Source organism: Rhinoraja longicauda, unplaced genomic scaffold, assembly GCF_053455715.1.
Source record: "Rhinoraja longicauda isolate Sanriku21f unplaced genomic scaffold, sRhiLon1.1 Scf000086, whole genome shotgun sequence".
In the NCBI taxonomy this organism is placed as follows: domain Eukaryota; kingdom Metazoa; phylum Chordata; class Chondrichthyes; order Rajiformes; family Arhynchobatidae; genus Rhinoraja; species Rhinoraja longicauda.
The window spans coordinates 295,664-314,444 of record NW_027601304.1 but is presented as its reverse complement, the minus strand read 5'-3'; the positions used below and the strand labels follow the sequence as shown (position 1 = coordinate 314,444).

Below are 18,781 nucleotides of genomic sequence, written 5' to 3'. Positions count from 1 at the left end.
GTGACCACCTGCACACCTGACCCCCAGCCCCCACACACCTGACAGAGAGAGAGGGAGAGAGAGAGAGAGATGGAGGGGGGGTTGGGGGCGGGGCCGCGATGCGGGGCGGGGCTGAGCTGATGCTGAGCCGGGTTTCAGGGCGCTGGAGATTCAGGGCGGTGCCGCTGTCAATCAGCAATCGGTCAATCGCTGTCACCGCCCGGATCGTCTCTGCGCGTGCGCGTCACGCAGGCGCGGCCCCCTCGCGCGGAGACGGTTTAACGGCCGCTCGCCCGCTCGCCCGCGCGCCGCCACCGGTCACCTGACCCTCCAACCGTCAGCTCAGACCGGGCCCGCTCCTCTGCTCCCATTGGTTGTCGGCGGTGTCCGCCAACTGCCTTAGCCAATGGTGGAGGCCGAGGGGGAGTGTCCCCGCGGGCCCCGCCCCCGGACAGTCCCAGGCGCAGGCGCAATGCGGCTCCGTGGATCCAGGGCGGGCGGGGAGAGGGACCCCGCTGTCCGGGCGGGCGGGGACAGCCGCTTCCCATCGGTGAGTATTTGCCGCCGGCCCCCAGTGGACGGGTCTAATCTTGGGACTGCGGGTAAATCTCCCCATTGAGTTTGATTTGTTGTTGTGAGGACTTTGCATTGATTGTTGTGACTAAATGTGTCCCGGTGAGAGTTTGAAGCAGGAAAGTCATGTCCAGCACCAGCTGCGCGTTGTTATGGGACGTGTTGGTGCAGGTGCTGCACAACAATCACACAGAGTTGAGTGAAGTTGGAGCTAACAGTTGATGTGTTGAGGGCGCTGAGCGGTCTGGTGCTGTGGAAGCAGATGGCCCAGTTTGGTTCACAAAATGGCTGCATGTTCAGGGCACTGTTTCACAATGAAACCATCAGCTTGTTATTCCCGGGTTCCGTTATTTTTACTGATAACACTTCCTCAGTTGCCGGAGTAAAGGCCTTCCTGGGCCTTTGTGTGAGGAGAGTTGCACATTGTTATCGCCGTTTGGTCACAGCTGAGACTGAGTGATCCGAGGACAAGGTGCAGCAGAATGAGAGTAAGAGCAAAGGATACTGTGAGGATTTCAGATTTGCAACATGGAATGCATTTTGTACATGTCAGTTCTCATTTCATTATTCAAATGAGTTGGGACTATTGGGTTTGTGAGTGGAAGTATGAAAATGACACAAATCTGTTGACCACTGTAAGGTAACGTGTGACTTTTGCAACTAGTTTTATGGGAATGGAAGCTAAAAAAATCGCTATTCCAGAAGATCTGAAGGAAAAAGAGAAAATGCCAACATGCTGGAAACACTCAGCAGTTTATAGACAATAGGTGCAGGAGGAGGCCATTCGGCCCTTCGAGCCAGCACCGCCATTCAATGTGATCATGGCTGATCATTCTCAATCAGTACCCTGTTCCTGCCTTCTCCCCATACCCCCTCACTCCGCTATCCTTAAGAGCTCTATCTAGCTCTCTCTTGAATGTATTCAGAGAATTGGCCTCCACTGCCCTCTGAGGCAGAGAATTCCACAGATTCACCACTCTCTGACTGAAAAAGTTCTTCCTCATCTCCGTTCTAAATGGCCGACCCCTTATTCTTAAACTGTGGCCCCTTGTTCTGGACTCCCCCAACATTGGGAACATGTTTCCTGCCTCTAATGTGTCCAATCCCCTAATTATCTTATATGTTTCAATAAGATCCCCCCTCATCCTTCTAAATTCCAGTGTATACAAGCCTAATTGCTCCAGCCTTTCAACATACGACAGTCCCGCCATTCCGGGAATTAATCTAGTGAACCTACGCTGCACTCCCTCAATAGCAAGAATATCCTTCCTCAAATTTGGAGACCAAACCTGCACACAGTACTCCGGGTGCGGTCTCACCAGGGCCCGGTACAACTGCAGAAGGACCTCTTTGCTCCTGTACTCAACTCCTCTTGTAATGAAGGCCAACATTCCAATGGCTTTCTTCACTGCCTCGACAAGGTGCAGCAGAATGAGAGAAAGAGCAAAGGATACTGTGAGGATTTCAGATTTGCAACATGGAATGCATTTTGTACATGTCAGTTCTCATTTCATTATTCAAATGAGTTGGGACTATTGGGTTTGTGAGTGGAAGTATGAAAATTACACATCTGTTAACCACTGTAAGGTAATGTGAGACTTTTGCAACCAGTTTTTTGGGCATGGAAGTTTAAAAAAATCGCTATTCCAGAAGATCTGAAGGAAAAAGAGAAAATGCCAACATGCAGGAAACACTCAGCAGTTTGAGCAGCATTTGATTACAGTCCCAATTCTGATAATGGATCATCCACCATTGCACTTCCACTGTTTTCTGCATTCACTATTTTAATCAATAATGTAAATACACATTGTCTTTATTACATTGTAGGAAAAATGGCAGTCATTTGTACTTGGCCAGATCACGCACAACGTTAAGATAACCAAATATGTTTTAACTTAGATTGCTGGAGATTGTTTAAAGGGAGGGAGAGATCACCTGTCCACAGCTGGGATAGTTCAGGACCAGACGTAGTGCCGTTTAATGCAGAGTTGTATCTTTCAGCTATGATAACAGGTATAACAGAGCTTTATTTGTCGTTCGGTACCGAAGTACCGAACGAAACTACATAGCAGTCATAGAAAAAAAAAGAACACAAGACACATAACCCCAACACAAACGTCCATCACAGTGACTCCAAACACCCCCTCACTGTGATGGAGGCAACAAAACTTCCACTCTCTTCCCCACGCCCACGGACAGACAGCTCGTCCCCGACCGACCCGCACATTCCCCGCACCGGGCGCTGAAACGTCTCGCGGCCGAACCGGGCGATGAAAGGCCCGCGACCAAGCCTTGCGCAGCTAAGTCCCGTGGTCGAGCCGCACCGGGCGATGTCAAGTCCCGTGGTCGAGCCGCACCAGCGGTGAAAAGTCCCGCAGCCGAGCCGCACCAGCGGTGAAAAGTCCCGTGGTCGAGCCGCACCGGGCGATGTAAAGTCCCGCAGCCGAGCTGCACCGGGCGATGTTAAGCCCCGCAGCCGAGCTGCACCGGGCGATGTTAAGCCCCGCAGCCGAGCTGCACCGGGCGATGTTAAGCCCCGCAGCCGAGTTGCACCGGGCGATGTTAAGCCCCGCAGCCGAGCTGCACCGGGCGATGTAAGTCCAGCGGCCAAGCCGCGCCGGGATGTAAAGTCCAGCGGCCAAGCCGCACCGGGATGTAAAGTCCAGCGGCCAAGCCGCACCGGGGGATGTTAGGCCCCACAGCCGAGCCGCACCCCGCGCCGTGAGGAAGAGAAAAGTCCCCCCCCCACCCACCCACACCACCACCCCACCACCCCCTCCCACACATACACAACCAAAAAAAATATATAAAAACCATCCCAACACCGACACACAACAAAAAAAAGACGGACAGACTGCTAGTCAGCCGCTGCCGTTAGGCGCCGCCACGAGAGCATAATAGAGAATGTCTGCAAGATAGCAAAGGATAATCTCTGTTTGTTGAGGATGAATCAATTGGAGAGCTGAGCGCTGAGAGGAACAGATGTTTAGTCAACAGTTCGGTAATTCAATGTGCAACTGCAGAGTGAAATTGTTTTAGCACATATTACACATGCAGGCATTGCCATTTTCAAAGTCTAAATCCTGTCTGCCCACGAGCTTGATGTGCTGGTGCAGTTCCTGTGAACAGACCTCCCTGTCCTTAACCATCTTTGTGTCCCGCGGGGCGCCTCCATCTACCCTGAAGGAGCTGTAGGCATGAACCCAGTTCACCCACCTACTGGGCCACTCCTCGCCCCTGACTTCTCCAGCTCCCTCCCGGTAACGCCGTCCTGTGAACCTTTGGGCGGGTTTGGGCAGCGTCCTGTCGAGATGAGACGGATTATTCTCCTGTGAAGTGGGACTGGTGGTGGTTATTGCACACAGATACCTGACATCATGGAGACCCTGCAGAGTCTAGGCATGTGATATCCTTCTATTCTGGAATGGACACTCTAGGGATGGCGCTGGAATGTGCCATGGGAGCAGTGGGGACTACAGTTTCCAGTAGAGTTGGGACGTTTGTAGTTGGCCCATGAAATGTTTTATTTCCCGTTCCAGCCAGTGGGGATTTGGCAATAGGTAACATGGTGGTGTAGAAGCCTTTATCCTGGATGGCAAGGTTAGAAACATAGAAAATAGGTGCAGGAGGAGGCCATTTGCCCCTTCAAGCCAACACCGCCATTCATTGTGATCATGGCTGATCATCCACAATCAGTAACCCGATTCAGCTCGATCTTACTCTCTCTTAAATTCATCCAGTGATTTGGCCTCTACTGCCCTCTGGCAGAGAATGCCACAAATTCACAAATCTCTGGATTAAAAAGTTCCTTCTCACCTTGTGGTAAGAATAGGGCCAGCAGAGTGGACAGTAATTCCCCATTAGTGGGTATTTTTCCTCTTTCTCTGTGAGTTGAAGCCTCCAAACAGGTGAGGTGTGTATGTTGGGGATTGACCGTGTTTGGTCTGGAATAGTGATACGGTGATCAGGGGTTTGAAAGCTTCAGGGATCTGGCACAAATGATGAATTGCTGCCTTGGATAGATCAGGGATCTTTGGATGTCAGGGCAGACATGAATAGCTAGGTGGACTAATCCTACTTTTATGTTTTGTTAATTTGCAGGCGTATACCTTGTTTGGATGGAGTGTTTTCCACACCTCCGCTGCACTGTAATGCTGTTTGTTGGTTCACAAGGCAATGTCTTTCTTCACATTTAATTGTCACCTGATGGTTCTGTTAATATTGTTTATTTCAGAGCTACAGAGTTTGCGAACGCCTGACGACATCATGGCTGAAAGAGGTGATGCAGTGACCTCTACATCAACAAAACAAAAAGGTTTGTGAGCCTTCTGTGAAATGTATATGTTGCCCTGACAGTGCGTGGACACCTGTTGTAAGACATGGAAGTGGGACTAGGGATGGGGGTGAAAACAGAGAGTTGACATCTCCAGGGATATCACCGTTACAGGTGGGCGGATGCAGGAATTGTCTGATATATCAGCACTCTTTTTAGAAACAAATTATTTGATTAGCCGCAAACGTTATAATATCAGAGTCCAGAATCAGATTCTGAGCAGAAATGAGCCTTTGACCCATCTGCCACCTGACAATTTCTCTGCATTAATCCCATTACTGAGCACTAGTAGTCTATCACCTGCGATCCATTTGCATTTGGAATGGACGCCCAGATGCTCCTACAATGTTGTGACAGAGTACCAGCCACCACCTCACCACCTCAGGCAGTGTGTCCTAGCTGCAGTCATCACTACTGAAAGATTCTTCCTGAAAGATCATCCTGTAAACCTCATGGTCCACGCATTAAATCGATGCCCCCTAGTGTTAACCACCTCTACTATGGAGAAAACTATTTTTCCATCAACGTTGCTTCTCGTAGTATTCTGTACATCTATCAGATCACTGCTTGTCTGCCCCAGCTTCAAGGAAGACCACTTAAATCACTCCAGTCTCAGTTGATATTTGAAATATTCATTTCCAAGCAATATCCTGATGGATCTCCTCTGTAGCTTCTCCAGTGCAAAGGCATCCATCCCACAGTATGGAGATCAGAATTGCACACACTCCTCCAAATTAAGGCTTAATCAACTCCATGTAAATTTGTAACAAGGCCTCCCTGCAGTTGTATTCGATGCTGCAGCTGATGACAAGAATGCTAAATGTTGTCTTCGTGTGCACTGCTGACTTTAGGGATCTATGGATTTGTACGGGTGTTTCTCAGCGGTCTATAGGCCCTGTCATTCATGATGAATATCCTGGTTTTATTTATCCCTCCAACATGCGTCAACTTGCCCGTATCATGATTAAATATGAAATGTAATGTCTCCGTCTACACAAATGCTGGTTCAAATCCAGTTGCGGGGGTAGAAATGTAAATTTTGGCAGAAAGGCTAAAATCGCTAATACTTGGAACAAAATTATCAGATTATCTCGAAAGTAACAATCATCCAAATTTTATATTGGATATCTGGACATAACATAGCACCTGATTCGAGGGCTTCTACGCTCTTATCAAATTTGTGAACGAACCTCGCAGAAGCTGGGGTAAATACAAAATGCTGGAATAAAGCAGCGGGTCAGGCAGCATCTCTGGATAGAAGGAATGGGTGACCTTTCGGTCGAGACCCTTTAGATGCCAGGGATGTATTCCTGTTCTCCGAATTTACTTTTTTAACTATTTACGCATACCGCATCAAGGACATTGGACTTTGTGTAAGGGACTGATGTGCTACAATGCTGCAAACTACATTCTGCACTCTGTATCTTAACCTTTGCTCCGTCTGTTCTTGAGTTTCAACCTATTATATCTGTGTGTGGTATATCTGATCCTTTTGGATTACATGCAAAACCAAGCTTTTCACAGTATTTCAGTACGTGACGTTCATGCACGTCCAGTTAAAACGAATGCACGACTGAGGAGTTGGTGCAAGGGTCGGATAGTCAGATATTTCAACAATTTGGATCTTTTCGGGGAGAGAGGTGACCTGTAGATGAGGAACCTGAACTGGAAGGAGACTAACATCCATCCGTGTGGCCAGTTTTGAAAGTTCTGCAAAGGAGGGTTTAAACTGATTGGCTGGGAGACGCAATCCAAAGTAGTATTCAGACAGTTCAAACTGAGCTGTCAGTGGACGAGCACTTTGTGACCAATCACAACAATTCAATTAGCTTTGAAACCCTGTGTAAAAGAACAGTTCTGGCCTTCAATATAAAATTCTACATTGGGTGGTGACGGTATGAAATAGGAACAGTGATTGGAGTAAGTTGTATGTGGGCAAAGGGGCATCTGAAAGGGGAAGTCTTTAAATTGTGATAGTGAGATTTCAAGATATGCATGTTGCCAGTGAAGGACAAGTAAGGAACCCTTGATGATGAGAGAAATTGAGGCTCTGGTTAGGGAAAATGAGACATGGGTTAGGTATAGGCTGCTCGGATCAATGCTTTCCTGGTAGAAGTGTGAGAGATAACTGAAAGGCGAAAATCAGGAATACTTGGATACTTTAGCATACTTAAGAACGAAATCAGTAGGGCAAAAATGTGTGCACAAGGTGGCTCTTATAATTAAGGAGAAGGCAAATATATTTTCCAAGTATATTAAAGGAAAAGGGGTAACTGGAGAGTGAAAGGATATCCTCAATGATCACCTGTGTGTAGAGCTGCAGGAGATGGGAAAGGTCTTCAATTATAATTCCTCCTCTGTCTTTACCAAGGAGGAAGGCTTGAAGTCTTGAGTGCAGTTGTATTACAGTCGAGGTGGTGCTGGATGTCGTTAACCGTATGAAGATACGTAAATCTCTGGGGTCTGTGATTAGATGTATCTAAGGCCGTTATTGAAAGTTCGAGAATAAATTGCAGGAGCCTTGGCTGAGATATGTGAATCGTCGTTAACCGTCGGTGAAGTGCGGAATATTTGAGGGTAGATAATGCTGTGCTTCTGTTTGAGAAGTGTTGCAAAGAAAAATCTGATAGCTCAAGACTGGGAACCACGTGAAGCATAAACTATAGATGAATAAGCCGAATGTTTGTGGTAAGACAGTTATGGGAGAGGATATAAGATGTATGTGCATTTGAAAAGACAGATATTGGGGATAGTCACCATTGTTTTGGCTTTGGAGGTTTCACGAATTTGAATGGCTCTTTTGAAGATGTACCTGAGAAGGTTGATGAGGGCAGAGCCAGAGACATAGTCTATACAGATTTCAGCATATAAGATTCCCTGTGGTGTGTTAGATCGTATGGTGTCCTTGGGGAGATGCCTAACTGGATACAGAATTGGCTTGATGGTTGGAAACAGAATGATGGTGGAAGATTGCTTTTCGGACTGGAATTCTATGAATGGTGCGCCACTTGGGATCCCTGATGGGCCCAGTACTGTCTCGTCTGAAGAAATTAATTCAATGGGGATGTCAAGGTATAATTAGCATTTTTGGACATGTAAGTTTGAGAAGTCGAACCAGAATATGACATTCACGTTGAAAGGGAGCCCCCTGGAGAGAATCCAGGAGTACAAAACAATTCCCCAAAAGATGGCATAACGGGTAAATAGTGGAGAAGGTGGCCTTTAGCACGCTGGGCTGAATGATTCGGGAAATTCAATATAGAAGCTGGAACATATGTTACCGTTGGACAAGACATGGGCTGCACTTGTACTCTGTTCAGTTTAGTCACCCTATTTCAGAAAAGATAGCATTAAGATGGAAGGATGTGCAAATAAGATTTACGAGGATGTACCTAGTACCCCAGGACATGAGCTATAGAAAAAGGTTGGGCAGGCTAGAGCAGGAGCCATTATTATTTGTTCATCTCCAGTGTGGTGCTCTTGGGTCTGTCTAAAAAAACACGTTGTCCTCCCCAGCTCAGTTGAAAAGTTCAGGAGGGAATGTTGGCCCATTCCAGATTGCAGGACGACAGGAGAGGAGGGACTCGGCGGGGTGGGGGGAAGGTGATGAGGTAGCCCAGAAGAAATGTGGGACCGGGCAGAGGTCCACCGGAAACAGGGGGACCAAGGGGAGATCGCCGGTAACAAAAGGGGAACCATCGGGGACGGTGAGAACAAAGGGGGGCGGGGGGGATGGGGTGGGGTGGCGTCTGTGGCCACGTGCAGCGGCCGACCTGGTTCGCTGCTGCGAGCAGCAGTTAGATCTGTTTGATTAACGCGGTGACTCTTGTGTACAGCCGAGGCGAGTTCTACTGTATGATATTACCGGGTTATGTGCAAAACAATGCATTTCGCTGTACCCAGGAACATGTGAAATTAAGTATGATGACATATTGAGATTGAAGGCTGATTTAATAGAGATGTATGAAATAATGGGGGAAATAGAAAGGGTGTACGCACAGGTATTTTTCCTCAGAGTTGAAGAATCCAAAGGGCGGGCGCCTTTGATGGGAGGGGAACCATTTAATAGGAACCTGAGGGTTAACATCTTCTCACAGATTGGTGGGCATATGGAACAAGCTGTCCGTGGTAGTAAATTGAAGCGGGCAGAATAATAACATGTCAGAGAGTTATAGAGTGATACAGAGTGGAAAAAGGCCCTTCTGCCCAACTTGCCCACACCGGCCAACATGTCCCAGCTGCACCAGTCCCACCTGCCCGCGTTTGGCCCATATCCCTCCAAACCTGTCCTATCCATGAACCTGTCCAAGTGTTTGTTAAAAGTTGGGATAGTCCCTGCTCCAACTACCTCCTCTGGAAGCTTGTTCTAGACACCCGCCACCCTCTGTGTGAAAAAGGCACCCCTCAGATTCCTATTAAATCTTTTCCTCAAAAGACATTTGGACAGAGTGGTTTAGAGAGATTATGGTCAAACGTACTGATGGGACTAGCATAGATGGGGCATTTTAGTTAGGTTGGGCCAAAGGGCCTGTTTTCGTGCTATGTTTCTAAGACAATCATTCACTTCCACTTGCCCCAGAAAGCCAGCTCAAATTGCTACCAGTTATTCCGAACCTGTGGGTCTCGATTTGAAAATGCTCTGCAACCTACACTTAATGTTTTTTTTCAGGTGGGAAATTAACTCAAGCTGGCAAGTTCCTCAAAAGAATTTGGCCAGGCACCTCTTCAAAGAAAGATGGTCAGAACACAGGAATAACGACAGAAAAGCAAAGTCGGATGGAGAGCAGAACCTCAATGGAATGTGAACCCGCCGAAGAGGAAAGGGAGGAATGTCAGCCCAGAGGGAGAGGAATAGGAGACATGGTTCACAGCCCTGGAACTGACCCAAGTGGCGAAATCCATCATGACCGAGAAATATCAAGCAAGGAATCATCGAGTCTCATCCAAGGAGCAGGTGAGTGACATGGGTGGGGAGGGAATGCTGCAGAATGGTGAAGACTGCAGGGAGAGAAAAGAGAAAAAGAAAACTAAGTAGTTAGGGCGAGGGGAAACAGGAGAGAGGAATGGTGGTGGAGCAGTGTTATACTGACTTGGTTAATGACGCTACCGTTTTCTGCGAGGATCAGTTCTGGAACCTCTGCAACTTCTGATCATCTCTATGATTTGGACAAAAACGTAGGTGGTCGAGTTAGTAAGTTCAAAAACATTCAAACTATTTGCAGAATTGTGAATCATGAGGAAAGCTGTCAAAAGCTCCACTAGAATACACATCAGTTGCAAATATGATCTGAATGAAGGCAGACAAAGATTGGATTGTTTTCTCTGAGTAATGAAGGCTGAGTGGATGCCTAATAGGAGTATAGGATAAAAGGGGCATAGACATTGTCAGTCTTGTTCCCAGGGTGGGGATGACTCTTACTGGAGAGAGGAATGTTTAAAGGGGGCATGCTGGACAAGTTTTTTACGCAGCCTTTGGTCCGTTCCTGAGGACCTGGTGGAAACGCTGTTTAGACTGACGCATGACTGACACAGTCAGGGAACAGAAGGATCCAGTCCATGAGCAAGTAGATGGGATTAGTTCAAATTGTCATGATATTGTTAGTGCAGATATGGGGGATCTAAGGGCCAGTTCCCGTGCTGCACTATTCTATGTTCTATGTATCATCTCCAGGTTTGGCTTCATTAATCCAAATCATAAAATCATGGACTCGTGCAGCAATGAAACAGGTTCTTCGGCCCATGTTGCCCCATCTGTACTGGTCCCACCTGCCTGCATTTGGTCCGTACCCTTCTAAACCTGTGCAAATATATTTTAAATGTTGTGGAAACAACTGCCCCAACTACCCCCTCCGGTAGCTTGTCCCATATGTCCCCATGATCTGTGAAAACATTCTCCCCAGACTCCTATGAAATCTTTATCCACTAACCTTAAATCTATTTTCTCTGGTTCTTCATTCCCCTGCTGTGTGTCTAAGACACTATCCACTCCCCTCACGAACTTATCCAACTCAATAAGATCATCCCTCGTCCTCCTGCGCTCCAAAGAATAAAGTCCTCGCATGCTCAACCTCTCCATGTCATTCAGGCCCTCGAGTACTGGCAACATGCTCTTAAAGCTTCTTCGCACCATTTCCAGTTTGGTAACATCTTTCCTATAACAGGGTGTCCAGAACTGAACGCATAAACATAGAAAACATATAAAACATAGAAAACCGGTGCAGGAGGAGGCTATTCGGCCCTTCGAGACAGCACTGCCATTCATTGTGATCATGGCTGATCGCCCCCAATGAATAACCCGTGCCTGCCTTCTCCCCATATCCCTCGATTTCACTAGCCCCTAGAGTTCTATCTAACTCTCTCTTAAATCCATCCAGTGATTTGACTTCCACTGCCTTCAGTGGCAGACAATTCTACAAATTCACAACACTCTGGGTGAAAAAGTTCCTTCTCACCTCAGTTTTAAATGGAATCCCCTTTATTCTAAGAATGTGGCCCTTTGTTCTGGACTCGCCCAACATTGGGAATATTTTTCCTGCATCTCGCTTGTCCAGTGCTTTTATAATTTTATGTTTCTATAAGATCCCCTCTCATCCTTCTAAGCTCCAGTGAATACAAGCCTGGTCTTTTCAATCTTTCCTCATATGTCAGTCCCGCCATCCCAGAGATCAATCTCGTGAACCTACGCTGCACTGCCTACGTTACTGTAAATGTGACCTCGCCCAAGTCTTGTACACCTGTTACATAACGTCCCATCTTCTATACTCAATATTCTGATCGATGAACCCTGTCCTTCACCGAGGTCCTGTCCTGCTTTGACTTCCCAAAATGCAACACCATGTACTTATCTGTAGTAAACTCCATTCAACATTCCTCAGCCCAACGGATGAAGGCCCCATTGCAACACTTGATAACTATCGTACTAATCATGTCTTGTGTACTCATCCAAATCTTTGAGATAATCCACAAACAGCAATGGGGCCAGCAACGATCCCTGGGGAACACTACCAGTCACAGGCCTGCAGTCTGAAAAACAAACTTTCATCGTCACCCTCCGCTTCCTATTACGGTCAATTCTTTATCCAGTCACCTAGCTCTCCCTGGATCACTTGCGATGAAACCTTCCAAAGCAGTCTATCATGTAGAACGTTACCAAATGCCCTGAAGTCCATATGTAAAGCCTACGGCTTTTCCCTTATCAATCTTTTAAGTTACTTCAGAAAATTCAATCAGATTTGTGAGACATGATCTCCAATGTACAAAGCTATGCTAACTCTCCACAATCAGTCCGTATCAATCCCAATATGGATATATCGTTCCCCTCAATATTCTCCAGTAATTTGCCTACCACAGACGTTAGGTTCACTGGTCTATACTTCCCATGGTTTACCTTTCAGCCCCTCTTAAGTGCAGACATGGCATAGCTACCCCCCCCCGGCACCTTACCTGTATCTAATGATCATTCGTATAGCTGTGCCAAGGCACCTACAATTTCTAGTCTACCTTCCCACACTGACCTCGGACATAACTGATCAGACCCTGGAGATGTATCCACCTTCATACACCTTGAGGTATTCAGCACCTCCTCGACAGTAATATAGACTGTTCTCGACACTTCCATTAATTGTCCCACGTTCTCTTCTTTACGCATATTGCTCAACATTAAACACAGAGGTAAAATACTCAATAAGAACGTTGTACATCTCCTGTGGCTCCACACTGAGATGACCGCTTTGGTTTCTAAAGGGCCCTATTTCCCTTAATATAAATTATAACTTTGAATCTCCCTTAATATTATCTGCCAGGGCTACCTCTTGATCCCTGTATACCCGCCTGATTTCCTCCTTTGGTATACTCCTCAATTCCCAAAACTCTTCTGGGAATAGACTTAATCCCACGTTCCTAGGTCGATCCCAAGCTGCCTGCGTTTCCCTGTCCAGAGCCTCAGATTCTCTCATCATGCAAGCTTCGATGCTCCCACTTGCCTTGCCATTCTCTTTAATATGAGCATGCATGCCTTGAACTCTTGTCACAACATTTTTCAAAGCATCCCAATTTCCGGATGTTCCTTTGACAGCAAATATTTGGAATTTATAGATATATTTAGAAAGTCAAAATCCCCCAAAATGACTACCTTATTAGCCGTATAGCTACCTGTAATCTCTTGGCATTTGCGCTCCTCCAATTACTGCTGACTATTTCCCCCCGCCCAGCCCCCTCCCTCAGCAATTCACATATCCATCAAGGTGATCAGCACCTTTTTAGTTAATCGCTCCACCAATACAGGCTTACTTGAACGAACCATGAGCCATATCAATTTATTCACAAAATGCTGGAGTAACTCAGCAGGTCAGGCAGCATCTCAGGAGAGAAGGAATGGGTGACGTTTCGGGTCGAGACCCTTCTTCAGACTGATGTCAGGGGGGCGGGACAAAGGAAGGATATAGGAGATCTGGGAAGGAGGAGGGGAAGGGAGGGACAAAGGAACTGTCTAAAGTTGGAGAAGTCGATGTTCATACCACTGGGCTGCAAACTGCCCAGGCGAAATATGAGGTGCTGTTCCTCCAATTTCCGGTGGGCCTCACTATGGCACTGGAGGAGGCCCATGACAGAAAGGTCAGACTGGGAATGGGAGGGGGAGTTGAAGTGCTCGGCCACCGGGAGATCAGTTTGGTTAATGTGGACCGAGCGCAGGTGTTCAGCGAAGCGATCGCCGAGCCTGCGCTCGGTTTCGCCGACATGAGCCATATCATCTCGGTCTACTGCCGCAACATTCTTCCTAATCAATAAAGTCCTCTTTCGCCCTCACCTCACTCGCTACATCCTGGAACATTAAGCTGCTAGTCCTGTCCCACTTAGCCAGATTTCTGTAATGGATACAACATCCCAGTGGCACATACCTATCCACACCCTCAGCTCATCCGCCTTACCCCTCAGACCTCTCACATTAAAATAATTGCAATTCAATCAAACAGCCCTACCTCGCTTGTTGTCACGTCTATATTGTCCACCCCCACCCCCCAAACTTATGGGAATCCCACCACGATGGGTCTTCCAGGCACGATGCTTCCTCGTGCCTAATATTACTGCTCTTCGCTGACGGGTCATCGCCTAACAGTCAACATAGCATCCCAGTTGCACACACCTATTCACACCCTCAGCTGATCAGCCTGACATTAATAATTGCAATACAATCATGTAGCCCTTCCTGGCTCGCTGTCATGCCTATTTTGTCAACTGAATTTCTCTGAAAGTTCGCCTCCTGTTTCTCATCTGCCTCAGTCATGCATTGGATCTCATCCTTCAACCAATCTAGCGTCGATCCACCCACATAACTTCAGCAAACTGCCGGTCAGGATGTGTAAGAATGAACTGCAGCTGCTGGTTTAAAGCGAAGAAAGACAAAAATATAGGCAATTGGAGGAACAGCACCTCATCTTTCGCTTGGGCAGTTTATACCCCAGCGGTATGAACATTGTCTTCTCCCACTTCAGGTAGTCCCTGCTTCCCCTCTCTATCGCCTCCCCTTCCCAGTTCACCTACTAGGCTTCCTGTCTCCGACTACATCCTATCTTTGTCCCACTCCCTCCCCTGACATCAATCTGAAGAGGGTCTCGACCCGAAACATCACCCATTCCTTCTCTCCTGAGTTGCTGCCTGACCCGCTGACTTACTCCAGTATTTTGTGTTTACCTTCGATTTAAACCAGCATCTGCAGTTTTTGTTTCCCGAAACAACGGATACAGTAGATAAGTTTGGATGAGGTGCAAATTGGCTTTTGCCTAACCTGAAAGGACTGTCGAAGTCCCTGGACAGAGTCGAGGGAGGAGGTATCGCGACAGGTGTTGCATCTTGTACGGTTGCAGCGGAAGGTACCTGGGAGGGGGAGGTTTGGGTGGGAAAGGATAAGTTAACCAGGGAGTTGCGGAGGGAACGGCATCTGCGGAAGGCGGCAAGGCGTGGAGATGGGAAAATGTGGCTAGTGGTGGGAATACCATTGGAGGTGGCGGAAATTTTGGAGGATTTGTTGCTGTATGCGACGGCTGATGGGGTGGAAGGTAAGGACGAGGAGGACTCTGTCTCTGTTGCGAATAGGAAAAGGGGGGGGGCAAGGGCGGAGCTGCGGGGTACCGAGGAGATACGAGTCAGGGCCTCATCTATGATGGGAGAGGGGAAAATACCGTTCCCTAAAGATGAGGACATCTCAGATGTTCTAGTATGGAATACCTCATCTTGGGCGCAGATGCGGCGTAGACGGAGGATTTGGGAGAAGGGGATGGACTCAAAGCAGGAAGCAAGGGGGGAAGACGTATAGTCGAGATAGTTGTGGCAGTCAGTGGGTTTGTAATATCATATCATATCATATATCTACAGCCGGAAACAGGCCTTTTCGGCCCTCCAAGTCCGTGCCGCCCAGTGATCCCCGTACATTAACACTATCCTACACCCACTAGGGACAATTTTTACATTTACCCAGCCAATTAACCTACATACCTGTACGTCTTTGGAGTGTGGGAGGAAACCGAAGATCTCGGAGAAAACCCACGCAGGTCACGGGGAGAACGTACAAACTCCTTACAGTGCAGCACCCGTAGTCAGGATCGAACCTGAGTCTCCGGCGCTGCATTCGCTGTAAAGCAGCAACTCTACCGCTGCGCTACCGTGCCGCTAGACGTCAGTCAGTGGTCTATTTCTTGTGATGGAGACTGGGAGCTGCCGCTCAGGATATTGGCGTTCCCTTCAGGTTCAGCTGCAACTTATCCCTCTTGTGCAGGTCACGTCTGCCCCAGAAGAAATCCCAGTTGTACAAAAGTATGAATCCCTGCATCAGCTCCATTGCCACGCAATCACCTGTCCTTGTTTTCCCTGTTCCTACACTCACTAGCACGGAGCACAAGCAGTACTACGGAGATCACTATCCTGTATTTTTTACATCTTTCTGAACATCCTATGTCATTTGTACCAACATGCACAGTGACTTCTGGCTCCTCACTCTCCCTCTTGAGAATATCAAGTAGCCTCTCCGAATCATCCTGGACCCTGGCACCAGAAAGCAATACACAATACAGGAGTCTCGATTGCTTCCACGGAATCTCCTGTCCACCACTCTCCCCTCTCCCCAACAGATGTATATCCTACCACTATTGCTTTGCCAGGCACGGAGCCTCATCCTGCTGATACTACTGCTCTTCCCTGACGGGTCATCCCCTAACAGTCTCCAAAACTGTTACGTGTTTTGAAAGGGAATGGCCACCTTCACCCTTTGCTAACTAGGTGTTCTGGGGGTCACCCACCTCCATTCATCCTGGTGTTTGAGCATGACCACCTCACTGTTAGTTTTGTCCAAAAGGTCTTTCGGATGAACCCGGGGTCATCCATCTGCATCTCCATTTCCCAAATACAGCCTGCAAGGAGCTGCACCTGGACACATTTCCCACGGGTTTAGTCACACTCCTTGCCGAAGACTCGTGAGCCGAAGACTGGCACTTGCCCTCTACACAGACCTTTACCTCTACCAACACAGCCACTCCCAACAGGCCGCTTCGCTGGATCTTGCCTTTTTATTAGCTGCTCAATCAGCCAATTTCGTTGCTTCAAACAATATGCGTGCCATATTTTCAAGTGCTCTGCTAAACTGTAGTCCTTTCATCCACGTCATTAAGATAAGTTGTAATATAGGGAGGCCCAGCACTGGTCTTTACAGCATCGGTCTGGACATTGACCCATTTATTAAAGTGAATGGGCTGCCCGGCAAGTGGTCAGTGTTATCCTGGATGGTGTCGGAGCTGCAACACCACTTGACGTGCCCCTGATGGTCCATGGGGAAAGGTTTGAATGTGAAAAAGCGAGTCTCGGTGAAAGATTTCAATACTGTTATACCACCAGGCCACAGGATGGAAATGTCTGATTCAGTTTAGTTTCTGGATCAATATTGGCATTCCATGCCCCCTCCCACAAAACCTACCCGCTCTTACCCCCAACACCACAGGAGCTGGCCAGAATTAACTGGAAGGTGGCCCTAGCAGGGAAGACAGTGGAACAGCAATGGCAGATATTCCTAGGAATAATGCAAAAGTTGCAGGATCAATTTATCCCAAGAGGAGGAAAGATTCCAAGGGGAGTAAGAGGCACCCGTGGCTGAGAAGGGAAGTCAAGGACAGCATAAAAATAAAAGAGCAGAAGTACAACAAAGCAAAGAAGAGTGGGAATCCAGAGGATTGGGACTCTTTCAAAGAGCAACAGAAGATGACTAAGAAGGCAATACGGGGATAAAAGATGAGGTACGAGGGTAAACTAGCCAATAATATAAAGGAGGATAGTAAAAGCTTTTTTAGGTATGTAAAGAGGAAAAAAATAGTCAAGGCAAATGTGGGTCCCTTGAAGACATAAGCGGGGGAATTTATTATGGGAACAAGGAAATGGCAGATGAGTTGAACCGGTACTTTGGATCTGTCTTCACTAAGGAAGATACAAGCAATCTCCCAGATGTTCTAGTGGCCAGAGATCCTAGGGTGACGGATGGACTGAAGGAAATCCATATTAGGCAGGAAATGGTGTTGGGTAGACTGATGGGACTGAAGGCTGATAAATCCCCATGGCCTTGTGGTCTGCATCCCAGAGTACTTAAGGAGGTGGCACTAGAAATTGTGGACGCATTGGTGATCATTTTCCAATGTTCTATACATTCTGGATCAGTTCCTGTGGAATGGATGGTAGCTAATGTTGTTCCACTTTTTAAGAAAGGAGGGAGAGAGAAAACGGGAAATTATAGAGCAGTTAGTCTGACATCAGTGGTGGGGAAGATGCTGGAGTCAATTATAAAAGAAGAAATTGCGGAGCATTCGGATAGTAGTAACAGGATTGTTCCGAGTCAGCATGGATTTACGAAGGGGAAATCATGCTTGACTAATGTTCTGGAATTCTTTGAGGATGTAACTAAGAAAATTGACAGGGGAGAGCCGGTGCATGTGGTGTACATTGACTTTCAGAAAGCTTTTGACAAGGTTCCACATAGGAGATTAGTGGGCAAAATTAGAGCACATGGTATTGGAGGTAGGTTACTGACATGGATAGAAAATTGGTTGACAGACAGAAAGCAAAGAGTGGGGATAAATGGGTCCCTTTCAGAATGGCAGGCAGTAACTAGTGGGGTACCGCAGCTATTTACGATATACATTAATGAAATCGATGAAGGGATTAAATGTACCATTAGCAATTTTTCAGATGATACAAAGCTGGGTGGTAGTGTGAGCTGTGAGGAAGATGCTATGAGGATGCAGGGTGTCTTGGACAGGTTGTGTGAGTGGGCGGATGCATGGCTGATGCAGTTTAATGTGGATAAGTGTGAGGTTATCCACTTTGGTGGTAAGAATAGGAAGGCAGAGTATTATCTGAATGGTGTCAAGTTAGCAACAGATCTGGGTGTCCTAGTGCATCAGTCATTGAAAGGAAGCATGCAGGTACAGCAGGCAGTGAAGAAAGCCGATGGAATGTTGGTCTTCATAACAAGAGGAGTTGAGTATAGGAGCAAAGAGGTCCTTCTACAGTTGTACAGGGCCCTAGTGAGACCGCACCTGGAGTACTGTGTGCAGTTTTGGTCTCCAAATTTGAGGAAGGATATTCTTGCTATTGAGGGCGTGCAGCGAAGGTATACTAGGTTAATTCCCGGAAAGGCGGGACTGTCATATGTTGAAAGACTGGAGCGACTAGGCTTGTATACACTGGAATTTAGAAGGATGAGAGGAGATCTTATCGAAACGTATAAAATTATTAAGGGGTTGGACACGTTAGAGGCAGGAAACATGTTCCCAATGTTGGGAGAGTCCAGAACAAGGGGCCACAGTTTAAGAATAAGGGGTAGGCCATTTAGAACTGAGATGAGGAAAAACTTTTTCAGTC

The 18,781-nt window shown here is 47.3% G+C and overlaps 1 pseudogene across 1 annotated transcript in view; it reads left to right on the top strand.

The window, feature by feature from the left end:
* The first annotated feature begins 472 nt into the window (after nt 1-472).
* Nucleotides 473-18,781, top strand: part of LOC144589896 (NACHT, LRR and PYD domains-containing protein 3-like) — a 34,968-nt pseudogene continuing 16,659 nt past the window's right edge. Inside the window, exons 1-3 of the transcript XR_013546054.1 lie at nt 473-529; nt 4,787-4,867; nt 9,555-9,839. The product of XR_013546054.1 is annotated as an NACHT, LRR and PYD domains-containing protein 3-like (transcript). The remainder of the gene's footprint in view (nt 530-4,786; nt 4,868-9,554; nt 9,840-18,781) is intronic.